The 13,784-nt window shown below is 37.8% G+C and overlaps 1 long non-coding RNA gene across 1 annotated transcript in view; it reads left to right on the top strand.

Annotated features, from left to right (window-relative positions):
- The window catches only part of LOC131517320 (uncharacterized), a 36,071-nt gene extending 22,819 nt beyond the window's left edge, over positions 1 to 13,252 (top strand). Inside the window, exons 2-3 of the long non-coding RNA XR_009264520.1 lie at positions 6,031 to 6,151; positions 13,188 to 13,252. This is a non-coding gene — a long non-coding RNA (uncharacterized LOC131517320). The remainder of the gene's footprint in view (positions 1 to 6,030; positions 6,152 to 13,187) is intronic.
- The last annotated feature ends 532 nt before the right edge of the window (positions 13,253 to 13,784 follow it).

The following is a 13,784-nucleotide window of genomic DNA, read 5'->3' as shown; positions in this document are numbered from 1 at the left end:
AATGAAACAACTTTCCCTTTAACTTACTAATAATGTTTTTTAATTTTTATGCCCCCCCCCTTTTTCCTTCCTCATCTCTTCATTTTCCTCTTCTCATTTTTTTTTAAATTGTCTTCTTCTTTACTAGGCCTTCAAGCCATTTGAGCACCTACAAGAATGATCAATATTACCAAAGGCATTCAGATTTCTCATCCTGTCTTTCTTATCTAAGGATGGCTTTTGTTACCAGAGAAAGGATGTCCAGGTTCAAAAAAGTTGAAACTGGTCTCTCACCTTTTGCTTCTCCCATAATACAGCATGTGGGATGGGGTCAACAAAGCAAGTCTATATAGAGTCTCTCTCTATATCAGTTTGCCATGGTAAAATGACAGCAATCTATTGGTCGACTCAGGCAAGTTTACATCATTTAAATACAAATTGTTATTTTTTAAAAAGTCAAGATAACATTAGTCCACTCATTATCTATGAATTGTTTATTGGACAAGAGATTAAATGCTCTTAAAGATAGTTTTAAATAACTTGTTTTGAAATCAACTTTAAAAAAAAAACCATATTCACAAATACCACTGGCTTCTAAGACATTTCCTTGTCTACATGTGAGTGTATAGATCAGAGAGCTCAGTTAATGATGTCACCAAATAAAACAGACTTTACATCTGTTACTGGTTCATTGCCCAAGAGCTGTTACTTTGTTTAAGTTTTGTGACATACCCTAACTATTATAATTTCACACTTTCTTGGTAATTTTTTCCGTCCTTCTCTTTTCTATTCCAAAGTTGCATTTCTATCCTCAATTTCAGTATGTGCCAGTTTTATAAGTCACATCTATTCACACTGGTGTATTTTTCTTATAGACACTGTCCTAAACCAAATGTTTCTTTCAGTAAAAAAAATTAAAACTGTTAGAGAGCTAATTCTATTTTTAAATTATATGTGGTATAATCATCCCATCTAATTTGGAGCCTATTCAATTAATATCCTCATTGTTTAAGAAACCTACATTTTAAAAGAAGTGTTGTTAGAAATAAGATATTTTATAAGCAGTGAAATAAAGTTTTTGAACTTTGGTGCCAAATTTTATCCTTAAATTAATTTTTAAATATTTATTTTTGTTTCAAAGCTATCCTACCATTCATACTAAATTGCCTTTAAAAATTAGCCTCAATTATAATTTTTCAGTTTTTTCTAAAGTATTTTCTACAAATTCTAATTGAGCAATTAAAAACAAACCTGATACTTTTATCAGTTATAGATCTATAGAATCTTCAACAACACATGCTAATTAGGGTGCCAATAATCTTTATACCAAACACATCCATGTGACTCACCTGATGATTCATTAGAAGGAACAAATAGTAAATCAAAACTAAGAACAAAATTGTCCTGAATAAAAAAAGGACTTCCTGGTTACAAGACGGCGTTCAACTAGGGAAGGTACAATGTTGACAAGTCACCATAGTTAGATTTGTGAAAACATACGATCACCGAAGGCCTGTAGTATCTTTGTTTAAAGCAGTGTCCTTGATTATCACTATTATGTATAAAGTGCTGTGAAAGCACATTAGTAAGCACATCGTTCCAAAACCCTTTAACAATGTTCTTCTGTGTCCCGTGGAATCCTTATTTTAGACTCTTACCTTCATTATCATAGTCTGTCTAACACTCATCTTTGGGTCTTTGGTATTTTCTTGAATATACCTTTGGCACCTAGTTTTCCCAATCTGTTTTATCAGTTAATGACAGTTCTTTGAATGATATGCTCCATAGGACATGACTCTGGACACTGAAATCAGACATCTCACTCAAACCTCAAAGAACATTATGAACCACTTCAAATAATTTCAGGAAACTATCCAACTTGTTAAATAATTATCTTTCAAATTGCAAAATATAGGGACTTATCGAAACTTCACCACCAAAAGCATTCTGATACATTTTGTCAAATAGTGAATGGTCAACTATTATACAAAAATCAGTGCAAGTTTCGTCCAGGCAGCCTTAAAAGTACTCTTCGATGAAGAAATAACATCATGTAGAATTTCTGTGGTTTTCTCTAATTTTTGCAGATCAGATTTTTTTTAATTGTCAAGCTATTAAAACAAATTGACCTGCCTCCCCTTTTCCTGAGCTTCACAGCCTATAAAAATGACATCATAAATAAAATTTAAACCCTTAAGACCAACCACAAATTTTAAATGACCTCTAGAACTCAGAGATAAGCCCATCTGCAAGGCTCATTTTAATAAATTTTACTTTAAAAGATAAATGTCTATCAAGCCAAAAATATAAAACAAAACAAAAAAAAATGGATCAGTTTGGAGTAATCTGGTTGTTACATTCAGCAGTTAAGTTGCAATATGTTTGCCCCATCTTAAATTGCCACGCACCATAGGAGAATGGTGTCAAACAATTATTTGGCACAATGCTTGACAAGCCAAAACTTTTCAGAAAGAGCCTATCTTCCCCTCATCATTTACGAAAAAGTAAATTCATTCCACCCTTAATATTCAGGGATCCTGCATTGTCAGTTCAGGGTCACATTTTGTCACTTTCCACTAGGAATGGCAGAATTTGGAAACGGGGGCTTAAAAGTTTAAATTCACATGAGACCTTGACATAGGTCCCTTTGTACACATCATCTTATCTTTAAGAAAAAAAAAAAAAACCATAAAAACCTTTGCCTTTACAGCACTTATTTGCTGCTTTATAATATGTGGACATAGCTTCAATTTGGACGATACTAAGGACTGCCGAGTAATAACCAGGGTTCTTTCCACTCAGTTCAGCGTGCATGCCATCTTTGATCTCAAGTGCACTGGTAATTAGTGCCTTGTTTCAATATCTTCACTAAAACAGGTCAGGCATTTAGAAACAAAGTATCAATGAACTTAACAGTTACTTTAATTCATTTTATAAATAAGCAACTGAGAATTTTGCTCCAAGTGGCTGCTAGTGTAGCCCATCCCATAAATGGCATTCTCCGAAGCATAAGGCACAATATGATATGAATGCAGCTCTTCATAATAAAGAGACTGAGAACAGCATTCCTGTACCATGAACTTCAGCCGTTTTCTTGTATCAGAATAAGCAGTCTTATAACAGGGAGCTTCTTTAAAGTATTCATAGCTCTCTTTCTCCGTCTCTAGATGTATCTTCCTCAGCAAATTGTTAATTAACACAGACCTTCTTAAGTAGGTTTCTGGGTCTTCAAGAAACCTGAGCTTCTCCAGAGAAAGTTTGAGAATGCAAGTCCTGTCCTCAGGCAATATCAGGTGCTGGAAAGCAAATACATCATTATCTATTTTTAGAAAAAAGAAAACTAGAGCTGTTTGCTGTTGACAAGACTCATAAAAAGGAACAAATAATGATAAGCAAACCCTTACTTTTGGAAAATACCCATGGTAATCTTGATGTAAATCTTCTTCTTCTGCATATTTTCTCTTAAAGTAGGCTACTTTCGACGTTGTTAATGTATATGTTAATACTTTTGTTGGATAAGCTAAACAAAATAAGACAATGAGAGAAAAGTCAGATTTTATTGTGGAAAACAGCATTTTATACATTCTACTTATAAGAAGAAACTGTTGGTTGACCCTGGAAAAGAAAATTCTTAGTAAATGAAGAATTTACTAAGCAATGTGTTAAAGTCATCCGTAGCAATTCTCTTGTGACCAAAAAGCCTGTTTGTAGGTAATAGCCACTACTCAGACCCAAAATAGATGTTCCGCGTTGATGAATTATATGTATTTCCTTATGCTGGTCCTCAAAAAATGAATACTTACCAATACTCTATTTAATTTCATGCCATTTAATGTCAAAATATTCCCCAATTTGAAGTTGATTCACAAAATCAATGGAAAGAGGGAAGTCATTTTTCATCATTTAGTTAAACTCCCTAGTTTACAAAGGGAATTTAATGTTGCTAGGTTAATGTAGGTTAATCCAATTGGTGTAAAATGGTTGGTAACCCAATTACACTTTAAAGAAGCAATCATGTGTGTCTATAGACAAACCCTATGATATGGTCATGGTATGACCATCCTCATAACACAGAGGTTAATCATATGGAAACGAGAGGTTTAAATAGCATCTTGACTAGCAAACTTGAGCTTGGTATAATATCTGAACGTGAAAACTTTGTTCTCTCCTTTAAAATACTATTCATGGTTGGTGGGTTTGAGCCCCATGTCAGGCCCTATGCTGACAGCTCAGAGCCTGGAGCCTGCTTCAGATTTTGTGTCTCCCCTGTCTCTGCACCTCCCCTTCTCTAGCTCTCTCACTGTCTCTCTCTCTCTCAAAAATAATAAAAAATAAATAAACATTAAAAAAATTGAGGATTCTGCCTTGTTTAAGGAAGGACAGTAGTGTTCTGGAAGTGGATTTTCAGAAAGCATTTGGTTTGAAGGGAGTTCCTACTATGTACTGTAGGTGGTGCTCATATCACACAAAAGAGGCAAGTTCAACCTTAAAAGCAAAGGACAAGTAGCTTCCTAGTGAAAACACTGAATGAATTTAGAATACAAATTGAGTCCTGGTGAGTACATGCTCATTCAACCTCAGGGGGCAGAACCAAAATAAATGCTCATATTTATACATCATCTATTTTACTTTTAATCCATACCTTCAAATACTGCTAGGTATTGAAACCATTTGACTCACAAAATGAGTAATTTATTAATGTGTTGGTTAAATAAATTTACAATTAAGACTTTTGATGTTTTACCTCTGACATTTTAAATTAAAAAAAATCTTATATATTAAAAATGTGTTCTTCAAGAACCTGCTGCTTCTAACTTTTCTTCCAATTTAGCGGCATCTATTTAACACTTCCTGCAACTTTGGTAGCTGCTGGATGGTTTTCCTAAACCAGTAGGTAAAGCTACAAAAATCACACCTAAAGCATTCCAAATGTTCATTGATACCAGTGTGAATTGTAAACCCAAGAGTCTTCAATTAGAATGGGCATGATCTGTAAGGGCAGTAAGAATTTTAAACACTGGTGTGTCTGACCTAAAAGGAGACAAATGTGCAATGATCTTTCACAGCTGAAGCAAAAACAACGGTTGCCACTGTATGTACGTGGTCTCTGAATTCAATAAGCAGAACTCAATTTATATGGAGTATTCACAGATTTCAAAAGGTTGGGGCAAAAAAAGAACAAAATGGATTGTATTGAAAACAAAGAAAGCATTAAGGAATCCAGTTTTCTCAGGGGCTGTTTTTTGGTTTGGGGGTTTTTGTTTCTTTTTAGTAGACTGCGTTTTCTTTCATGTATTTTGAAAGCATTTAACCAAAGAATTACGTGAAGCTTTGGGATATTCTGTGATGACAATTAGCTATTGTGACTGAATTCTTTTTTAACTGTTTAACTAGTTGACGCTACAATGGATCTCAAGTGTTGGAGAGCATCAGAATCATTTGAAGGGCTCTTCAAATCACAAATTGCTGGGTCCCACCCCCACAATGTCTAATTCAGGAGCTCTGGACCAGGAGCAGAAAATTTACATTTCTAACAAATTTCCAGGTGACCCTGAGCCTGCAGGTGTGGGGACCACATTTTGAGAGCACTGGACAGGCATGGCAGTTGCACTACAACAGCAAGTAGAAAGGCAGAACATTCGGCCCATCAACTGATTGCCTTATCATCTGAATGCCAAGCAATCAGCTTGATTGATTTTTGTTGTTGGTGGTGTTGCTATCGCAACATTGGCTACATTGGCTTTGATGCTGTAGCATCATGAACAAAGCCAGAGTGCCTTTTAACTAAATAGTCAAGGAAGAATGAGGTCACTGTTCAACATAAATTCTGGGTTCACGTTAAGAAGTATCAATGACTGTTACTAGCATTAAAGCTGGACAGTTCACTTAAAATAAATAAATAAATAAATAAATAAATAAGGCCCGAAGGATTATTACAGTAGGAAAGGATAGATGAAAGACTTGGAAAGAAGAAGAACGACTTTACCATAGCAAACATTTTTGTCTGTGTATATTTTGCTTTTTAACATCTGCTCATTTTATTTTCCAAAGGAATGCAATACCTGTAGCATTTAAGACCAAATGAAAACTTTTGAATGAATGACACAAGGCAAGGCCGGTGGCAGCTTTGGAAAACCAAACATCAACTAAACCAAGTGATGCTCTGGGGAAGGTACTTTTAATTAATAGATCAAGACCAGAAAATTATACTAAATGTCTCCAAGGTTCATTAAGATCTAGTTTGGCTGCGTTGGAGAAGTGAGCCTCAGATACAGAATGTATTACACCCTGAAAACATAGTAAATTCTCAGGGGTCCAGACTTGTGTCTCAGCTCCATGGGCAACACACTTAGCCACTTAGTTTATTGCTCTTAAAAAACACCCCCAAGGGTTGTTGAAATGCTGAAAAGCTTTCACAGCTGGTATTGGTTTGACAATTACCTCCTTGCAGGCTGTTTAGCTATTTGCAATGTTTTTGGCATAAATGTTTTTGGAGGATGCTTTTAGCCACTTTGAGGCTAAAATATATAGCAAACATAAGTTCCTACATCTGTTTTCTTGGCTGGATTGAAACTCAAAAAATTCAGAGCTGGAAATTTATTTATTGACTACCTGATTTGGCCTCCAAAGTTTACAGATGAAGAAACTGTAGCTCAGAAGGGTTCTGTGACTTACAATCAGTTATGTGGCTATGACTTTGGGTTTTGAAGTCAGGTTGAAGTGGGTTTGAATTCCAGGTCTGCTTTTTCTTAGTTGTGTGGCCTTGAGAAAATCATATAAACATGTTACAAGTCTCATTTGTAAAGTGGGGACAGAAATATCACTGGCTCATAGGACTGTTGAAATAATTCATGGAAAGGGACTGGCACTGTGCCAAGCATATAGTAAGCACTCAATCAAATCTGAACTCTTATTAGTGCCAACAGGCACAGACCTATCCTATAAACACAAATCCCAGCCTGGCCTCCTAGCTCTGACCCTAAGACTCTTTCTACCACCCTTCCTCCCAGAGATACTAGATGGTAATTTGGGAGTTAAAAGACTACAAAAGAATATTTCAAATGATCAAGTGAGAAAAAAAAAAAAATACGGTACAGGTGCTATGACGACTCCAAGAAAATGTTTCTGAATTTACTGCCACTGGTCATACATTTGGGGTGAAACAAATGTCAATTGTTTTTGAAACATCCAGATAGCCATTTGAAGAATTAAAGTTACTCCAGATATCCAAAGAAATTTGCCTGTTATGATCCAGCAAGCACGTGTAGATCTGTTTATATCATTCTCCCGTAACTAAAAAGCCAAACTCAATCCAGAGAGTTGAGATACGCAGGAAAAAATCAAAATGATTTTATGTGCTCATTTTCACTGTTTTGAGGTCTGAGAACAGCATATGAATTACAAAACAGAATTAGGCTGCGCCTAAATTTATCTCCAAAGGTAAAACGGTTAACTCTGGCTTGGATATTCACACATAAAATACCTGTGTCCAGCCCAACGCATTTCACAGTGTAAAACTTCAAGAAGCAACACATGAGAAGTCAGGCAACAGAATGACCGCCCCCGTCATTAGGGTTCCAGCAGCACAATTTATACACATTTTAAAAATAAATGTTTCAAATGTAATTACTAACGATTGCTCAAGTGCTCCTCCTATTGTTCTGCCCCTGCCTCCAGACATCTGGAATCCTATTACTGCACAAGTGATTTCATTAGGTACACGGCCCAGGGGCAGTACATTAAGGAAAGATCATCAGCAAATTAATTTACAAACACTTTGAGAGAACAGACAATAATAAAAGAACAAGGCCGTCATGGAGATCCATTCTTTGTCTGAGCCTGCAAAGCCTGAGAGATGGTGAAGAAGTGATGGCTTTCACATATCTTCATTTTAACCACGTTTCCATTCTCTTCCCCACAACACCTTGATCAATAGACTGCAAAACCCGAGCTGAGATCCTCCTAGTAGATGTGCCTCTGTAGCCACAGACAAAAGAACAGTCTGATCAATGGGGAGACTAAGGTGGGGTCTAGCCTCTGATCAACGGCTGACTTGTGTACAAATCACGGGGCCCCGACTTCCGGTCCCTCATTGATTTCCCTTTGCGTGGCATTAGCCTGGCGTGAGCCTTAGAAAGTACATGTCCCTACCTAACTACCTAATGCTTTGCTAGTCGCAGAGCTAGAACACGTCCTTCCTTAAAGGCAACAACCATTTTTGTTTAGAAAGAGCTGTATCATCTCTCCCTGTTAGCTGCATTCTTCAGTCTTGCTACATGGCTTAAAATATTTCGACAGGATTTTCTAGTGCTGTGAAACAGCACTAGTTCAAATCCCAACTCTACAATTTATTTGCTTAGTGACTTTAACCTCACAGAGCCTGAGTTTCCTCATCAATTAAATGGAGGAACAATATCAAACTCACTGAGTTGTATGTGAATTAAGGGAGATGATATTTTAAAAGCACTTACTCAGCCAGGGCTTGTCACATTTCCACACATTTTCTACTCAATAAATTTTAGGTGTTGTGAGTGTAGTGATCTCATTTTTGAAATCATAAATATGTGTCCTATTAAGCAGTACCGTGTTAAAGCAGGACATTTGTCCTCTCTTTTGTGTTGAGCACAGTAGCATGAAACATTCACAAGTGTGCTCAAGGAGGTAGATGGAAGCAACATTCAAGGCTGCAATACTGCTCCTTTTGTAGTCCTTGAGTTTTGTGATAGCAATTTTCCATCAGTTTTGTCCCTTATAACCCCTTGCCTGGCACACTTCTAGATAATATATTCTATGGAGCAGAACTCAGTGGCAGTTTTTAGCTCCAAATCAATCAATGGAACAATCTGTTTCTACAGATTTATCACCCACTCCAAGCACAAGATTGACTTTGCTGGCAGTTTAGAATTACCAACAAGTTGTAGCTCCTGGCAAAGTTTCTTAGGAACTTCCAGGGATACTAACAAGAAAGAGAAGTTTCCCAAGACCAGAAGCAGTGTCTGGGACTGGATTCCATGTCCCTCGGGATAGCCCCAAGTGTACACATGGAATAATAAATAAAACACCACCCTTCCACAGCCTATCTTGTTCCACTGCTGATGACCTCTGAACCAAAGAGAGCATTATTACATGGCTGGTCATATCCCATTTCATAAGTTACCTTCATGAAGTTACCTTAGTTGCTGCACCAAAGCCTAATTTTTGCCATGATCTGGCCCTACTGATAGACACCAAGTGCAAGAGTTCCATGGGTAACTTTAGTGATTTACCACCCCTCAGAAGTGCATTCCTTGTTTTAATTTTTTTAATGTTTATTTATTTTTGAGAGAAAAAGACAGAGAGCAAGCAGGGGAGGAGCAGAGAGAGAGAGAGGGAGACACAGAATCTGAAGCAGGCTCCAGGCTTGAGCTGTCAACACAGCCAGACAATGGGGCTCAAACCCACGAGCCGCAAGATCATGACCTGAGCTAAAGTTGGATACTTAACTGAGTCGCCCAGGCACCCCCATTCCTTGTTTTAAAGGATGATGCTCCCTTTTACTACACCTTGGAAAGTGGGAATGAATCAGAAAGAAAATTGGCAAAGCACTCACATTGCTAGATATAGGTTCCAAGAAATATCTTACTGATGAGATGTCTCGGGAGATGTTATAACTTCCTTAGATACCCAGGTCTGTTGCTCAGAGAGGAGGGCTTTTCAATCCCCCATATGTGGACTGCAGAGATCTTATGAAGAAATACTTAATCCATATCACCCTCATTGTCTTCCACTTCGATGCCACCACCAGGTTTGAGTATATCACCAACAACATTTAGCCAGGTACCCCAGAAGGGTTGTAGAAAAACATAAGATGGACTAATCATTAACTTTACTAAGAATATAGGACAATTTGTCCCAGAGTGGGGTGATTCTCTGCCTTCGCTTGTATTGCCTAATTTGTGTCACCACCCAGAGTTACTCTGGTGGTGAAATGTCCCTCATTCACAGGTTCCCTTTCCTCTAAAACTTCGGTGCTTCATTAAATTGAATTGTGTTCAACCCAAGCACTCTGCTTAAGTTAATAGCTAGATTTATGCCCCACATCAGATATGGGGAGACGAGCCACAGAGCAGTAAAGCAAGCAGCCCATGCAGACAGAATAGATACTTGAGGCTCTTGAGCTGTGATTCTCTTTGCAACATCCCCAACTTTTCTTGATGTTTGTAGCCCATGCTCCCTTTTAATAATGGTTTTTAAAAGAATACATACTCTGATACGTCACCACAGGGGGGATTTCCCAGCTTCAAACCTGCCCCTCCTCCCCTTCTAAGCATCACTGATATTTAGAAGACTCTTGTATCTACCTGCCAAGAAGACTTTTTGCTGCACAGTATAAGATGAAAAAAAAACTTTTTAAAAAAAATTCTAGTGATAAAGCTATATCATAATGCTGAACATAATACTAGCAAGCCTTTAGTCCTTTTTATTAATATCCCCTTATGACCCCCAGTGAGAAATATTGCAACAAACTAGATGGCTCTGTTATTAGTCTGTTAACATAAATGTAATCAGGAAAAATTTTAGAAATACTTGTGTTAGCCCAAAAAGGGTAAATGTTAAAGTAATGTATTGACACTAGCTAAACAGACAACTTCTTAGAAAGATTGGGGGTGGGGGGTACTGACACGGAACTGCTCCCCCCAGAATGGAAGGTGCACTTCTTCCTCAGTTTTAGTTGTGAATGTCTACGGTCAGTTTACCCCTCTGCTTCTGAAATATTATTTTATTTCACCTTTCTCTAGGTTTCTGAAGCATATTGCTTTGACAAATAGAGCAATCCAAACTGGTTATGCCTCAGCTTTAGAGCTATTGTAAGGGTGTCGGTGTTTTGACAGCTAAAGCCAGCTGGCATGAGTCCTCAGTGCAGAGCCCAGGGCTTTGGCATCTTGATCAAACCTTTCAACATTTCTCCATGTTTCAAAGCATCTTCTAAATCCCAGGAAAGCAACATGGCATAAAATTAAACATGGAATGTTCGTAGACACATAAACACTTCCAAATAGAATATACGAGGAAAAACTGAAATTGGAACATGGTTTCAGTTTTAACCTGCTTGATCTCAGCTTGATCTAAGCCTTATAGCCCGAATGACATCCCCCTTTTAGAACTCACTGTACGTACAAGTACAGCTGGCATTCCCATCGACAAGAGTGACTATATCCTGAACTACAAAGCTGTGGAATTTTTTTTTACACTCTTCCTTAGGATCTACCAATAGCTCTAGAATTAAGCGTTTATATTATAATGATACCATTTGATTTAGTTTCATTTATTTAAAGCTAATTACCATGATAAAATTTTCTGATGAATGACTTCAAACAGATATGTTCATCAAAAGTGTACAGGATATATTCTGCACATTATACATTCAGGATAGAATCAAAATTAAAATTTAAGAACCCTTTTCACTTGACCTTCTTGATTGCAATAGTGGTCTCAATGAAAGGGCAGGCCTTTTCATGTAAATTAAAGGGCACTGAATGATTTTAAACTCCTATGCATATTACATAAGAGATAGGATGTGTATAAATTACGAATGCACAAGACTAATGCATATGCATGAACCAATACTTGTGGCTTATTCAAACTTTCCTCAGATTGATAGCATGGCTAGAATTCTACATACATCTCATCGCAGATGACAGTAAATCTTATTGGTCTCCTTGGATTTGCTGCTTACCATAAAATATAGTAATTATAATGAAGAAAGGAAAAAGGTGTCATGGTACTAAAGGCAAATGATAGTGTTAGTGGTCATCTTTAATGTTTAAAATTATCAAAGGTATTTCAATAAGTGACTATGGACACCAGTACTTTTAAAGTCTCATGATAATCATAAAAAACCCACAATTAGACCAGAATAAATTTTCAAACAGGTTTCTAAACAAAACCGCTCAGTTATTTACTTTTACAAAGAGATGTAAAATGAGGGAAGAAATGCAGCCTGCTGTATTTTCATGAATTTGATTGCAATTTGCTAGGCCGGTTACCTACAGGAACTGTACATGTGAAAGTTAAACACAGCACTGGAGAGCTTAGCACTCATTAAACGTATTCTGACTTGAAAATTTGGTTTCAGATGCTTAATACTCCTAAGTTTCTATCCTCATGACCTTAGTGCAAATTAAATTTTAAAAAATCACCAAGATCTCCTTTTGCGACTTGGAGACTCCTTTTCATTTCCTTCATTCAGACATGCACCAGTTTGCTCATAGGGCTTCCGCTTGACATGCTCCCCAAGGCAGGCTACCTAATTTGGCCCACCCTATTCACTTGGGTCTTAGGAAAATCTGCCAGCCCACAAATGTCCTCTCTACGGAAAACCTCTATTGACGTTTACCCAGCAACCGTCTATATAAACAACCCCTTATATTGATCTTGTGAGTTATGGTAATGCTACATTAGCATTTATTTCTTTGGATACATATTTAAACAGTAATTTCTTTTAAGCTAGTGATTACCTGGTAAAGCTGAATCAATCTGAAAAGTGTATTTCTAGGACAGCTTCAGAAAATCTGGTGAGAGCTCCCCTTTGCACAGCGAGCATTTCTCACAGCCTCGGGCTCATGAATGGCAACCTGAGATTGTGAAACAACGGAGACAGATGCAAAATAACATGGGGAGAGCCAGGACTGCGCTGATTTGAACTGGTTATCAAGTCAGGAGAACGCATGCAGCAGGGGGACACTATGAAAGATGTTCAAGGTGGAGCTGTTCTGGACCAGATGGATTAACTAGATTAACCTTCAAGCACATACCATTACTTTCGTGTTCTCCAGATTTAATTTTAAACAGAAGGAGTCTTAGCTATCCTAAGAAATTTGGAAAAAAAGTGAATAACCAATTTCTCCAATTATTTACTGGCAGATTATTTGGGGGATGTTATCGGTAGGTTGATTTTCTTTTGAAATCGGGGTCAGATGTACTTAATTTGTTTTTAAATGCCAGATGTTGTATAATTTCAAGATACATTCTCTCTAAAGTTACAATCCATCAGTTAACTCAAAACAGCAACTCAATCATTCTCCGTACTACACACGATTTCTCGCAAGATTTGAAATAGCCAAATGGTACTTCTTCTTTGAAGATAGTTTTTCTTTAAAGGGCCATGTTTAACTGCACCTTTTCTACATGGATGTATGCTTACAGATCTCATCATCTTCTATATTTAGAGAGATGAGCTTTCCAAAGGAAGATAGGCAGCCAATGAGGAGGATCCCATCAAAAGAGAGGTGAGTTACTATGGTTACTTTTCAGGAGATTGAGTAACAGTGAAGGGCTGCTCCCGGCCAAATGGACCCTTTCCAGAGCAGGACCTAAAAAGATTGTTGCTCTCCATACGTGTTGATTCAATTAGTCCATGCTGCACGATGGCATTTTAGCCTTAACCGCAGGCTTACTGCTCCCCGTTCTCCTCGCCACACACAGGGGCAGCGAAGTCAAAGGAAAAACACGGAGGGCTGAAAACTTCCGAACACAAACCTAGTATCGATGGGCAGGGGAATCCTCAAGAACCAATTCCATGATTTTTAAAATATGAAGCCAGGTAATTCGGGACCACCACCTGGCCGCTTTTCAATGACCGGGAGCGGAGTAGGATCCCAGAACAGTCCCTATCCTCACCCTCAAGGAAACGGGTCTTTTCTGAGCCTCAGAGAAAGGCACATGGCTGGATGAGTCCAGACGTACCTTGCGAGCTGGGTCCACTGGCCAGGAGATCGGCGCATGCACCTGTTTCGTAGGTTCGCGGGGTTCGGCGCTCCCTCCCG

The sequence above is a fragment of the Neofelis nebulosa genome, chromosome 7 (assembly GCF_028018385.1).
Source record: "Neofelis nebulosa isolate mNeoNeb1 chromosome 7, mNeoNeb1.pri, whole genome shotgun sequence".
Taxonomy (NCBI): Eukaryota; Metazoa; Chordata; class Mammalia; order Carnivora; family Felidae; genus Neofelis; species Neofelis nebulosa.
This window is presented reverse-complemented; position numbering and strand designations above follow the sequence as displayed.